This window comes from Bombus huntii, chromosome 1 (genome assembly GCF_024542735.1).
Source record: "Bombus huntii isolate Logan2020A chromosome 1, iyBomHunt1.1, whole genome shotgun sequence".
Lineage (NCBI taxonomy): Eukaryota > Metazoa > Arthropoda > Insecta > Hymenoptera > Apidae > Bombus > Bombus huntii.
This window is the reverse complement of record NC_066238.1, coordinates 11,412,484-11,426,157: the sequence shown is the minus strand read 5'-3', so window position 1 is coordinate 11,426,157 and position 13,674 is coordinate 11,412,484. Positions and strand designations below refer to the sequence as shown.

Sequence of the window (13,674 nt, the reverse complement as noted above, 5' to 3'; positions counted from 1 at the left end):
GTGCCACGGAAGAGATTAGGAGCACGTAAAATGAAACTGCTGATGTTTGGTGATATTTAATTTCTAATTTCGATTTTTCATAGAAATTAATAATCTTAACACGTCACACTGTAGAATATCCAGCAGAGTTTATGGCATAAATGTATACGAATTTAGTATATATATATTAATATTATTTATTTCCCGGACAATATGTTGGAATTATAGGAAAGAAGCTCTTTTAGCGTAAGGTTTCGTTTTGAAGATAATTAGTTTTGAAAATTTCTACGTACATATGTACTTAACCAATAAGCGTGATATTGACTTCAATAAATATTGTTTCGATGTTTCTGCGAAATAAACCACTAAATATAAATATAACAAACAGATAATAAACATTCAGCTGAATGTGAAATCTCGAATTCATTGCCACAACTTTTTTTCATCAACAGTCTCCGTCTCTGTCTCCAAATCGAATATAAAAAATTTCTCGAGCGAAATCTATTAGCAACATCTCTCTTTCTTTCAACATCTTCAAAGCTCTCGATTTCACTTGCACTACCATCGCCTAGAAGAGACAGAACCCAGCCATCGTAGAACGTAAACGAGCGAAACGTGTACACTCGTAAAGTCGTCGATTTTATCGCGGTGTTTCCATTTCAATGACACGACGGCGCGGGGGAGAGTTCAGCAACGAAGAAATCCGGTCCGGTCGCGGGTTGTTCGTCGCACCTTTCGTTGAGCTGCGAGCGCTCTTATCGCCGGCGCGCCGATACGTTCGTATACGCGGCCGATATCGTAGAAGCAGTGTACATACGTTACCGTTCGACCGTGCTGCTAGGAAACTGGCGACGCGACGCCTCGAACCAAGCCTCAGATCTGAAGTTATGATAACGCGTGAGAAACGCGTGTAACATGTTTCACCGTAGCATTTTGTTCGCCTTTCCCTCTGGCGCGGCGTCCACCGCGTGTTTTATCGTTGCCGGCCGTACCGGCGACTCTGACCCCGACGTCGCGTACACACGCTCACGATCGTTAATGGACATCGTCTCTAAATCTCTGCCGATCTCCTACTTTTCTCCTTTCTCTGCTTTCTTTGCGAACTCTGGCACCGTGACATTGTTTTGCGTTCCAGAACGATTCGAGCGTGTAGATAGAAATGTGCGATTGTACATTAACATTTCAAGGAGGTTTGTTCCTGGTAAATGTGATACGTCTACTACATCAGAGAATATAAATGAATTTGTTAATGAATGATTTGTTACAAAAATCTGGACATATAAAATATAATAATAGAACAAGCAGTATAGATTCCTCCATAATATAAAGATGCTAAAGAAGCATGTTATGTTAAAATATCTCCTTGAAGTAAAATAAAGATCGTACCGATGCATTGTAAACGTTCGACAATCGCTTAAAACCCTCGAAACGATACCACATGTAGTAAAATAATAGCTAGTTTAGTAGGCAAGCTGATGATCAATCGAGTAACATTCAGCAGGGGCTAAATCCTCTTAAGTCCTCTTTAATTTTCCATATCACAATGCTCGTTGAAAATAATGATAATATGAAGCGGAACGCATTTTCATTCATTCACTGATGCACGGTTTAATCAGAGCGCATCGTGGCGGGTAATTATCGGTAATTAGCGGTCAAAGCCATCCCTTCTCCCTTCTCTGTAACAGTTTTGACAGGCTCAACGGTCACACGCAGATATGATTTCATGGGGGACGAACGAAAATTCACCGATCGTGTTCTTGTTCTGCCAATTTTTTGTTCTTGCCACTAGGTTTGTGAGCTCGCGCTTCGTGCATCTACGTTTCGTGTCGCCCTGCTGTTAGAGAACGCCGGTTGCCGGAAGCGACGTGTAATTTACTGGAATTACATTTAATCATTAATGCCGTGTCTACGTTCAAGATGTACGGAACCGATACCGCGTCGCTGGTAATGACCGATGAATATTTTTATCGTCGATTCATTATTTCCCTATCTGAGAGCCGCGTGTCGTGAAAATCGCTTCGTGTGTGCACCCGAACAAATATTTCAGATCGATACATTTTACTCTGTGTATGAATTCTATTAATATTATGTGATAAATATGCAGAGAAAAATATTCGTTAAGCGAATAATCACATTCTTATACATATATTACTAATACATATATTACTTATTAAACATATAAATTACTAACGGGAACATATATTACTAATTGATTACTTACAGATATGTTTTTAGGTTTATCCATTGTACGTATGAAGGAAAGAAAATTATTTATAGGGTGACACATATTAAATAATTTAATAAGGGTTTTCTAAATAGCTCAGTTCGTAACTACGTAAAGTGTTTCTCTAATAATCGGTGAGTTGAGGAGTGAATACTTGGAAACTTTCGAAAGATAGCATAGTGACTGCAAGCCAATATTAAAACTGAAGATCGTTGTTTCAATTACTTGCTATACAGATAATCAACGGTATACCAGTGCGTCATAAAAGTAGTTAAACTTGGAAGTTAAGATATATGAATAAAATAACTGTCATTTCCCTTGCTTCTATCCTCGTATCTCTCAATTCGGGAAATTCGCTTACCTATATTCAAAACCTTATGCCAAAAACTTTCATCAATGTCACAGATATTTAAGCTGGTAACAAAATAAAACAAGGTCGTGAATATTCAAACGGAATGTACCCTCTTCTTTCGATCAAATATTTAAAAACAATTTTCTAAACCTCACACGACATCGTCGCCGAGGACATTCGGTTAAGTTGAACGTTACACGGTTCTCTTCACGAGTCGTTCGAGTTCACTGTTCGTTGAATAGGGAACGAGATTCAATTTGTTCGACCAAGTTGGGACGTTTTTCAGGGGTGCGGTGGAACGCCGCCGTATCGACATAGCCACTGTGTCATTATCGTTCCGCCGATAGAAGTAGTATGCATAAGTTACTATTCAGACAAGTAGTTCAAGGAACGCGCGTTCGCGTCATCTCGAAAGGGAGAATTCTGCTCCGGTAGGAGCGGCTATTGCGATAAGATATGAGAAATATGCTCGGCACATTTTCCCACCATTGTTGCACCCCCCCCCCCCCCCCCGTTTCGATCCAACCACCCGTCTCCCTATATACGCTGGGCTTCTTTAAACGATCCCTTCTCCATGCACCGCACAAAACGTTCCCCATCCTCCTCTTACATCCTCCTCGATCCTCTGTATCCTCAGTTCTCGCTTCAAGATTTTTCTTGTTCATAAAAAGTTACTGTTCTCTGGCTCTCGATTCTCAGGAATTTGCGACTACGCACGACGAGATAAAACGAAACGGTACGGTTACCTGGAACCTTCTTGTTCGAATCATTCGGTGATAACATGTCGTTGGAAAGGATAAGGGACATTCTACTCAATCGGCAATGGAGAGGAAGATTAGCCGTAGAACGTAACATACTTTACGGATCTCCGTACGAAACTGGTGGATCGGAGAATTTTCGAACGATGCTTCCAGTAAGATAGAGAAGAGTAGGTAATTTTGAGTAGCGCTGAGTGCAACAAGTTCTGGGTAGGGTTTGGCTATGGTTGGAGGAATCCAATATCCGAATACCATTAAACAGAACGCTCGATTACTCGAAACACGCCTGTGCGAAACCAAACAAACGCTCTACCCCGATACGTGACGAAGCGTAAGTAAAGCTGCAATCAAACTGGTTGTCGAAATAGTCAACAGTTAGAATTACCAAATCCCCTTACTCAATAAACGAAAATAAATATTAAAAATCATAGAAATACATTATGTTTATTTTCCAAAAATATCTACGCGAGATCTTCTATTAATTCTGAGTAATCAATACTTTCTTTGCTAGTGGAAATCTTCGCAATGAAATTCTCCAAAACCAGAATTTGTATTTGAAATTGAATTAATATTATCAATGAAACTGTCCAAGTTGCAAATTACAAATTGTTAATATTCACAGATTAATAAATATTCTCCCATATACGATCGATAAAGGGTACGAAATATAAACATCGCTTAATATAAAATTGCCAAAATTACCAAACATTTTCCCAGAATATAATTAGTTTCATTTCGTGCGTGTTTCTTTTTCTACCACCCTTAAGCTTGATACTGGCAAATTTCGTGGTAAAACAAATAAAACTTTCCAGAAATAAATTCTACGAACCGCAAATAATCCGACTGTCCTATTCTTAATCTTATAGTAATATAAAATTACAAAGATCCATAATCTCAAACTACCACTCGCCAATTTCCTAATATTCGATTGTCATCGACAAATTATTGCTCAAGAGACTCAGAATCTATTTCAATGATTTCATTTTCGTCCCCACACGCTCTGAATCTTTGGTGTGACACGCGGCAGCTAGAAACTCCCCTCTAAGCATTCCCCACGGTGTCGTAAAGCGGCTCTGAAAGTTCCATAAAATCCCCGCAATATCGCAATATCGGAGTCGGGAGTTTCTCATTGGGAGAAGGTAGATAGCTAGTGAGAGTCTTAATTTTATTTAATACGGTTCGCGATCCACTCTCTTAATTCGACTGTCGTCAGCTCGTTTAACGGTTATGTTATGGTTGGCAAACTAGACGCTGCATCACGATAAGATTGCGAGCGTGGCCGCTGATTGGATACAGGACCTAGACACGGGCGTAGAAGGAAGAAGATTACCGTTAAGGTGGCTACGGAGGTGCTTTTGGGGGTGGGTCGATATTAATTGAAGCATGGCGGGTTAGGTGGATGGCGGGTTGCTTAAGCGAAACGGTTGATAGCCGAGCTCTCTCCTGCAGATGAAGCGTGCACCATCACCTTCCAACCTTCCGTGGCTGATGACGCTCGATGTTACTAATTTTCAGACTACGCTACACACATATATATTCACAGACACACAGATAGATAGCAGCTACATATGTAAATGCGGATCAACCCCGAGGAATTCGATTCGAAGGTCGGTTAGAGGGGAGAAAATGGATCTTCTTCTTGCGGTAGACACGTGTGCGCGTAACATTCGTACAAACGTATGTCCTCGAGAAGCCCCTGGTTTCTGCGGTTGCCGTAGGATACGCGCCGATTTGTGGGCGGGAATTAATTTTATCGTGTCACTGGCATGCTACCGTAAGCGACGCTTCGAAACGGAGAAACGGTATTGTCGCGATAACATCTGCATTTCGGGTATAAACGGAGATATTGCTAGATCGTGACGTTCATCTAAACGCTAAGTTTTGAGTGTATTATAATTCGAACTGTTCGGAGTATTAATTGTTCAAGTTCGAAGGAGTCGATTTATAGATATGCGTAGTAATTAGAGGGTTAATATTCGTTCTTTATACGCTTTGATCGAACAGTTTTATGTGCTAGTTCATTCGTTTAACGTATTAATTCTTAAAGGATGAAAGAATCGATTTACAAATTTCCGTAGCAATTAAATCATAAATACTCGTTCTTTGCGCTTTTCAATCTTACAAGCTTCGTGTGTAACTTTGTTCCTTTTTTAATTGTTGAGGTCTCAAGGATTCGATATACTTTCAAACAGTTTTACATACGCTCCAACATAAGCTCTACACCCTCGTGAAACGTCAAGTCGAGATCTTAAAACGTTTACGAGCCGTCCTTCTTCTCTCTTTCGAACAAGAGGAAGGAAAGCGCTGAAAGGGTACGAGGTATCAGACCCTAAGGGAAGTTTGAAGTGCGCTCGTATCAAAGGGGAATAAACACGGTGCAGCGTTGAGCAAAGAAACCGTTTTTTCAAGAACAACACCACGGTTCACCGCCTTGACGATCGTTCCCTCGTCAAATCCTCAAATCCCTGACACGCTTGCCGTGATATTTCGATACGAACAAAAGATAGAAACTACCCAATTCCGTCCATTAACGAGAAACCATTCCGTTTCACTTTTTCCGCGCGTCCGCGAACATCAAACAATATGCACCCGTGTGTTTCCAGCTTTGATGAGTACGAACAAAATAAAAAGGCAAAGGAAGACAGAAAGAGAACGAGAAAGGGGAAAAAAGAGAACGAGAGTGGGGGAAACAGAAGAAGGAAGACTCGCAGTTTAGGAATGTTACGAGGGAGAAAAAGAGATAGAAAGGGAGAAAAAAAGGGGATAAAGAAATGGGAACACGGCTTCCCGCAATGCATTTGCAGTCCAGAAGCGGCTTTTGAAATTCTGACGCTTCGTCAGTTCCCTTTGGATGCATTCGCGGAGTGGCATTATCGTCGCTGTGGTTACGAGTGCATCGTGCGCTCGCGCACGCGTGCGCGAGTCCGCTTTACCAACACCGCTTCACCCCAGTTTTCTGTGTAGTTTCGGCTTCTGACGTTTCATCCGCGGCAAGTGGCCATCGCGCACCGCACGAGTCTCGTGCCTCTTTTTAAGGACCACTCACCGCCAAAAGTCCATCGTTTCCCTTTCTCTCCTCCCCTCTCTCTCCCTCTCTTTCTTTTTCTACTCCTCTCTGTCCCTATGTGCTTCTCTTTCTCCTTGGACGGCTCTTCCAAGCCGAGCCAGCCCTTTTCTCTACTCTCCCGGCTCCAGAAGAGAACGCCTTTGCACATACGTGCGCAACTCCTCTCCGGAGTCGCGTCGCTTTTTGCATAATACTTTATAGTACGAAAGCCGATAGTTTCCTAGACGCTTTTCGAACCTTAAGCGGTCGCAGCTTTTACGGGAAACGGCGAAAGTGGCAGGCAAGCGAGCCGGAAAAGAGGAAATAACGGGGGAAATATGGAAAACAGAGTTTGGCCGAGGTAAAATGATTCCAAGTTTGCTCGAATTCCAGACTTCCAGTTAATATTTAACTCTCGTCGAGAGAGGATCTTTCGTTAAATTTATGATTCCTTTCCAGATTACGGTCTTTCTCTCTCTCTCTCTCTCTCTCTCTTCTGGCTAGAGATACGCGTTGGTAATTAATACGTTCAAAGAACGGGTAATTGCAGTCCCTGAAATGGAATGGGGGTGAAGCTACGGTGAAAAGTAGATCAACCTGAATGTTTAACGAGCTTTCTGTAAATTTTCTTGTAAATTTATTATACAAAGGCACTTTATCGCGCGAATTCGAATTTGCACCTTTCTCCTTACGTCGTTTCATCTCTTATCTTCCCCTTGCTGTGACGTTCCAAGCAATCTAACGGGACAAAATTATTGTACCAAAGGAATATTAATTTTCATTGCCTTTGTGTTTGTTTCTCTTCTTTGATAATATTAGACAGTATTCAGCTGAATATTGATAACAGTATTGTATACATATTTAACCGATTTAAGCAATATCTCTTACGAATGATTGAGAACTCAACCAACATCTGAATGGTCTGAATAGAATCATTTTACTGGACGAATGAATTGTAGAATAAAGTTTGTAAACCGTATTATAGCTGTTGAGTTTGAGATGGAGTAAAAAATAAACCGTCCATAACTAACATCGTCGTAGAACTAATATACGCTGCTTCACGAATTTTCATTTAAATATTTACCGTAGAAAATTTTCATATCCATATTGTATGTGTTATACGGAACATTTTTAAAATATGTATAAAAATACAATAGAAATAATGACGAAGAAATGTTAGCTTCCACGAAAATGGTAAAATATGTCGATCTGAAATGTGTTAGTATTTATATTTGCATTTGTAAAAGTTACTTAATATATTCATAAAAAGGAAAAGCATTAATTCATCGTGCGTCACGATGCAGACGTGACGTTGTTTTTTACCGAACGACCGATCAGCCTCGTTTCTTTCGCGACACGTTTACGCGCGAATTATAGGGAAGAGAGGAAAAGGAGTGGTGGTGGTGGTGGTGGTCGACTACGAGCAACGAGAGGATCACGACGACGAGCGACAACGTGATACGAGAGAGTAACCCACGTTACCGTGTCGATCAGACATTATTTACGTTCGATCGAGCAGACCGCTACGTCGTTGCCTCTCGTTTTTCGCCTCCACGCACATCGTCCGCGCGTAAATGCACCTACTCGCACCTGCTGTGCCGTGCCGTTCTATTATCCGCCTCTAATGAAGAATATGAATAAAAGAAGGGAAGAAAGGTCGCCGGCACGGTCAACGTTCTTAAACGCGATGTATAAATATTCGATCCCGAGCTAGCCTCTATCGACTGTCTAACGAGTCGCCGTTTCTTTCGTGTCGCCAATTTAATCATCGTACAAAATCTCCACCATAAATTCCAGCAGAATTTTCCTTCGAATAAAAAATTAAATTGTGAGAAATTTCACCGTCGATCGTTTCAGACGATTCCGCTCTCTGAATCAATCAGAATAATCAACGGGGTTAAATCAATTTTCGAAACAGACCTGACTAAACTTTCTCCGCTTTCATTACGGGAATTTCCAACTCGCAAACTACCCGAATTACAATTACATTCTCCAACTTCTCGCACGCGTAACAGCTGTCCCACTTGAAATTCGAAATCTTCGTTCCTACTTCGGCGACACGCTTGCCAAGGAGATATCCTTTCCATTACGTTATATGCAGCTCATTCTTTCGAGATACCTAACCAGCGTACAGCATCAAAGCGAACATAGCAAAATTCCTGTCACGAACCGAGGTACAAGCTGCACCCATGCAACGTGTAATGCGCGTATCCTCTCGCTTTATGTCGAGCTAGTTACATCGTTCGGGCCTGTCGTCCAATTCTCCGAGTGTATTTCGATCGTATCCCCTCCTCATGAATATGAGCATGAGAGCACGAGCGAAAGCACGAGCGGGCCATCGATACGGAAAGTTATGGAAACGGGAAACGGAGTTTCGCGATAATCGTCGCCACTGGGGCCAACGATGTATCCGTGACTACACCGGGTCGCTCGTAACGCGATTCATCACTGGCTACGATAATTAGTTGCGAGGTATCTCATAATGCGTTTAGTTGTATTTATACGTTTACGAGGAAACCGCAGGAAGCCGAACGAGCGGGCCCGCGAAACGCGGCTCTATTAATTCCATATCTCGCTCATGGCGAGAGGGAGCGCAGCTGTGGTTTCGATAGTCCATAACGCCATTCATTCTGCGGCATGGGAAGCTGAAATGTTTACGTACGATCGAACTACCATTTGTTACGCGATAAAGTATCAGGGTGGTGCGCGTCGAATCGCGAGGAAACTTCGTGCGGACCGTCCCTGGGACCAATCGGATATCTCACTTGCGTTTCCATACGGCTGTGTGTACACGGTATTTTCGTTGTTCGATCGCTCCGTCTGCTGGGGTCAGGGCAACTTTCCGCCGTTAGTTCGAACGGAACGATTATGGCTTCGTGGTACGGAAGTTCCTGATTTCCATCAACGATGTGGCTAAGAGAGTATTTTCATGTTGCATATTTCGAAGAAACACTCTGGTTGATTGGATTTTTGGATCGATATAATGTTTGTTAATGTTAAAATTTAACGAGGAACTTTAACGAGGGAATTTAATGAAGGAACTAGATGACAAGTTTTTTCTGATTTATATAAAGGGATATAATCTTGCTGTTTTTCTTGCGGCTTGTGTTTTTTTGTCTTCTAACTCTTTGCGGTCTACTTCCTTTCTGGTCTACCTTCCGTGGTTTCGTTAACTTTCATAAGAAAATGCTGCATAATAGGTTACCTACTAAAGAGGACTATTTTTTAAATAAATTGTTCTATTCATAACTTTTGTTCGATTGTTAGTCGTGATAGTGTATACATATAACTTGATTATTTGTAGGTTTTGAAATTATGATATTTTCTAGAGTGTTTGTTGTAGATGCATAGAAAGATAATCTTTCTTTTCTTTAATATTTCATCCGTTTCTCTATCAGATTATTCTATCCACAATTTTAATTAAAATGTCTATTAAGTTTTAAATATAATACGATGTTAAATTAAGACTCCGTGACATTTTATCGATATTACAATGTTCTTTATCTACAAGACATATTCCGTATGATATATTCTGAATATCATTTCCTCTACAAAATTTATTCATCCTCTTACTGGAACATTTCATGTAATACACATTTTCTGTCAGTTTTCATTAAACAGTTACTTAATTAGCGAACAATAAAAAGTATCTTTTTCAATTTAATAATTCACTAGTTACAGAATTCTATTCAATTACATAAAACACTATCGAGCAGTAAAGAAAAGCGTTACTTTTTCGTAGAATCCGGTATTTAACTAAAACTCGGCAATATCGAGAGGAGGCATTAAAGTCCCGGTGATTTTAATCAACACCGTTCACGCTTTCAGTTAAAAGCGGCGAACGCTGATGTGTTTCCGCGTAAGTTGTCGGACGAGGCGAACGAACGCAATTATTTCCTCATTACCGTTGTTCGTGACACATTCGTGAAATACAAACTGCAAAGTTCTGCGTGGCTCGCGACACTTTCAAACAGCCAGGCAGATCTTTCCAATTTCACGAAAATAGCGTGTAATTCAGTTTACACACGAATCGATCCAGGCTTTGATATCTCGCCACTTACGCTTGGAAAGATGGTTGGAAAGCCTTTACGCGACCGCGAATTAGCGATTCGTTTCGACACGATAAACGTTTGGAATGCATGTACTCAGCCAGTAGAAGCTTGAACGTTAACAGTGTTTGCCACTTTTTTATGGTGTAATATTAGAGCGGTTTGGTATTATTCTTATCAGAGAAGCACGCAGCGCACGAGAGATATAAATTTCATCGCGAGCTCGAAACGAACGTTCCTACCTTGCAACTACCGATATGACAAATTCCTACGTTAGAAAACTTATAATTAAATCTTCCTTTGTTAAGAAAAAGAGGGAAACTTCAGCTTTGAAAATATATTCTTCCGGAACTTTTGCGATATTTCTACTTTTTTCCCATGTTTTAATGAAGGAGAAAGTTGGAAGAGCTATGACGTATATTCAAAAGTATCGCTAGTTTTAATGGAATGTTTCAAGGAGAAAATCTATACAATTTTTGATTTCATACTCTTTTATCATTTTCTTGGATTACGGTCTTAATTATACAATTGGAAAGTTTTCTAAAAAAGAATCTGACTGTTATAAAATTGTTATTTGTTCTTCAAGAGTCATCGTAATTATCAGATCAGACGCGGTTAAGTGTAAAAACTTATCGAAATCATTCAGTATAATTCACATTTTGTTTAAAGAAATTTTATTTCAGACATATCCTTAATTATAAGCGAATAGGAACATTACGAACACGAAGAATCCAAAAACTCGAACAATTCCTACGGGAATGAACTCCATCGAGTCTTTCGATCCTTTTGGTAATAATTCTAGCGTACAGTTAGAAAATTTCAAAATTCACAACATGTTGAAATCAGCATTGTTGAGGTTAACTGATAGGTATAAGTATTAGTGTATAGCGTATGCTGATCCAGATCCTCGCTCTTACAGTGTTACGATACAATAGAAGAAGCTATGATAGGGAGCACGTTCATATATTTATAGCAAAGAACATGACCAAAAAGTTAACCTTGGTGTGTAGCTATAGCTAAAGGCTACAAGAAACAGCAATAGAAATCTACTTATAGCTCCTTTGTTTTTAGACCTTGTAATCCAAAACAAAATTTATACTCAAGGGCACAATAATATGGACTACTCCCTATTTAGAATTTTTTGTTTCACTAAATTCTATTCTCTTCGTAACAGCGGTCTCCAGGTGGCGGATATACAAAAGAAAAGATGTAAAGTTTTTCTTGAAGTAATTACTTCAACAAGTATTATGAAAAATGATGTGCATCTTGATATATCTTCCGCAATAAGAATTAAGCTCAACAACTTCGTGAATTGAATACAATTCCTTTATATAATACAGATTCATTTACAGTGATTGCGTAATACGATGAATATCTTGTCACTGAATAGGCTAAAACGTATTAAACAAAAAGCAAAGAAACTAGGCTACTCTTTCTTTTTGCTGGGAAAAAGTGCGAACAAAGACAAGGATCATTTTTATTACGAATCTTTCGGTTACTCTTCAAAGAAGAATTAAGTCTCAATCGCATAAAATAAAAAAGAAAAGGGAGAGAGAAAAGAGGGAAGACACCTTTTGGTGTGACTTTAAATCAACCCTCGTAAAGCTATCAGAGGAACCGCGAGGAGAAGTCGTGCAGAAACGAGGCGTCAGGTTCGTCCGGAGCGATTAGAAGCGTTCAACTAGGGATTAGGGTGTTCGGGGGTTGGCGGAGGGGCCTTTTTCCGGTGGCCCACTTTTTACGGCAATACAAACACAAGCGGCGGCAGTTCGTGGGGATCGCAGGATCAAAGGGTCCTTCAGCACCCTCGTTCCCCTATAACCACCAGGCTAGGCGGTTAACTCGAAGGGGTAGGGGTGGCGGTGGTCTGCCGCTGCCGACGCTGGCGTAACCACCGCCATCGCGCCACCAGTAAATTATGTAGCATAATGGCGGGACAGAGAGAAGGAGAGAGCCCTTCCTAGTTTCGAACGAAAGAACGAACAAGAGGGAATAGAAGATACAGAGAGAAAGAGAGAGAGAGAGAGAGAGAGGGAATGGGGAGGAACGTAGTGGCTCTGAACGTTTAGAAAAGGGGGTAAGGGATACCTTTCTCTGCTTCATTCGTCAATGTCACGACCTATCTGGCCCCGTCCTTTTCCGAACCACCGCCTTGGTAGTTTAATCGAGCTCACTAATTTGCCTCTATTTATTTTTTCCCGACTTTTGTTTCTGTAAATGTACCGTGAATTAAAATGTAGCGGCGGCGCGCCAGCGATTCGTTGTCACGTCGCGATAGCGGGCGAAATAGAACCGCGAGACGTTCGTTTATCAAGTAATAAATAGGCATTTCGCTTCAGTGTTAGAGAAGAAAAATTCTTTCGTGCAGAATAAGTTACTTATATATTATATGTAGCTGTTGCAAGAGTTATACTAAATTTAATTGAATTCGGGGAACTTGTTAGTTTCACTTACTATAACAGTGTTAAGGACGCTAAGCACATTTCGTGAGAAAGCTGGTTCAAGAAGATCAAAAGAAAGGAAAACATCGGTTCCTGTTAACCAAAAGTAATTGATTTAGCCTTCAATAGCGCACTATGGTATATACATACGTGAACTAAACAACAACATAATTTATATATAAACAATATTATATTTGCTGTTACATTTATCTGTATAAAATATATCTTTTTCAGCTTAGAGGAAAATAACTATAATAACTTTGAAAATTCTCAGGATACAATCACCAACAACTTTCAGTGTACTTCTACACTGAAACTTTCTAGAATCAAAGGTTTTATTCCGAAAAGAAACATTTAAACTTATTTACACAGTAACGTTCTTTCCTTTTCCATTTTCTATCGGTAAAAACAACACAGGGAACAATTTCTGCCCTATCATTGCCACTGCAACTGCGCCAGTGAGATACAAAAGACTAAAAGAATCTAATTAAAACAAACAAGTTTAGAAGATAGCTTGCAAAACCTAATGTCACTTCCCAATATTCCCGTTGGATCGACGTTTTCGACATTTCTGTTCTCGGAGGGTTAATTAACCCCCTCGCGTTTTCATCGGAATGGCGAGTCGGTGGATTGATTTATGGACCCGGTCCGCGATTTCTCCGAAGCTACACATCCGTGCGCAACATATAAATCGAGCGCGATGATAGGGCCGCGAAAAATACGGCCTCTTTTCGAACGCGAAAGTCAATAAATATTATCCGAGTGCCGTTGCCACGGACTGTAGTTAATTTTGCGGTGGATAGAAAATGCGACAGGGACGGAGCA

General features: G+C 40.5%; 1 protein-coding gene across 2 annotated transcripts in view; it reads right to left on the bottom strand.

Annotated features, from left to right (window-relative positions):
• The window catches only part of LOC126868195 (discoidin domain-containing receptor 2-like), a 140,775-nt gene that overhangs the window by 90,015 nt on the left and 37,086 nt on the right, over positions 1–13,674 (bottom strand). The window lies entirely within an intron of this gene.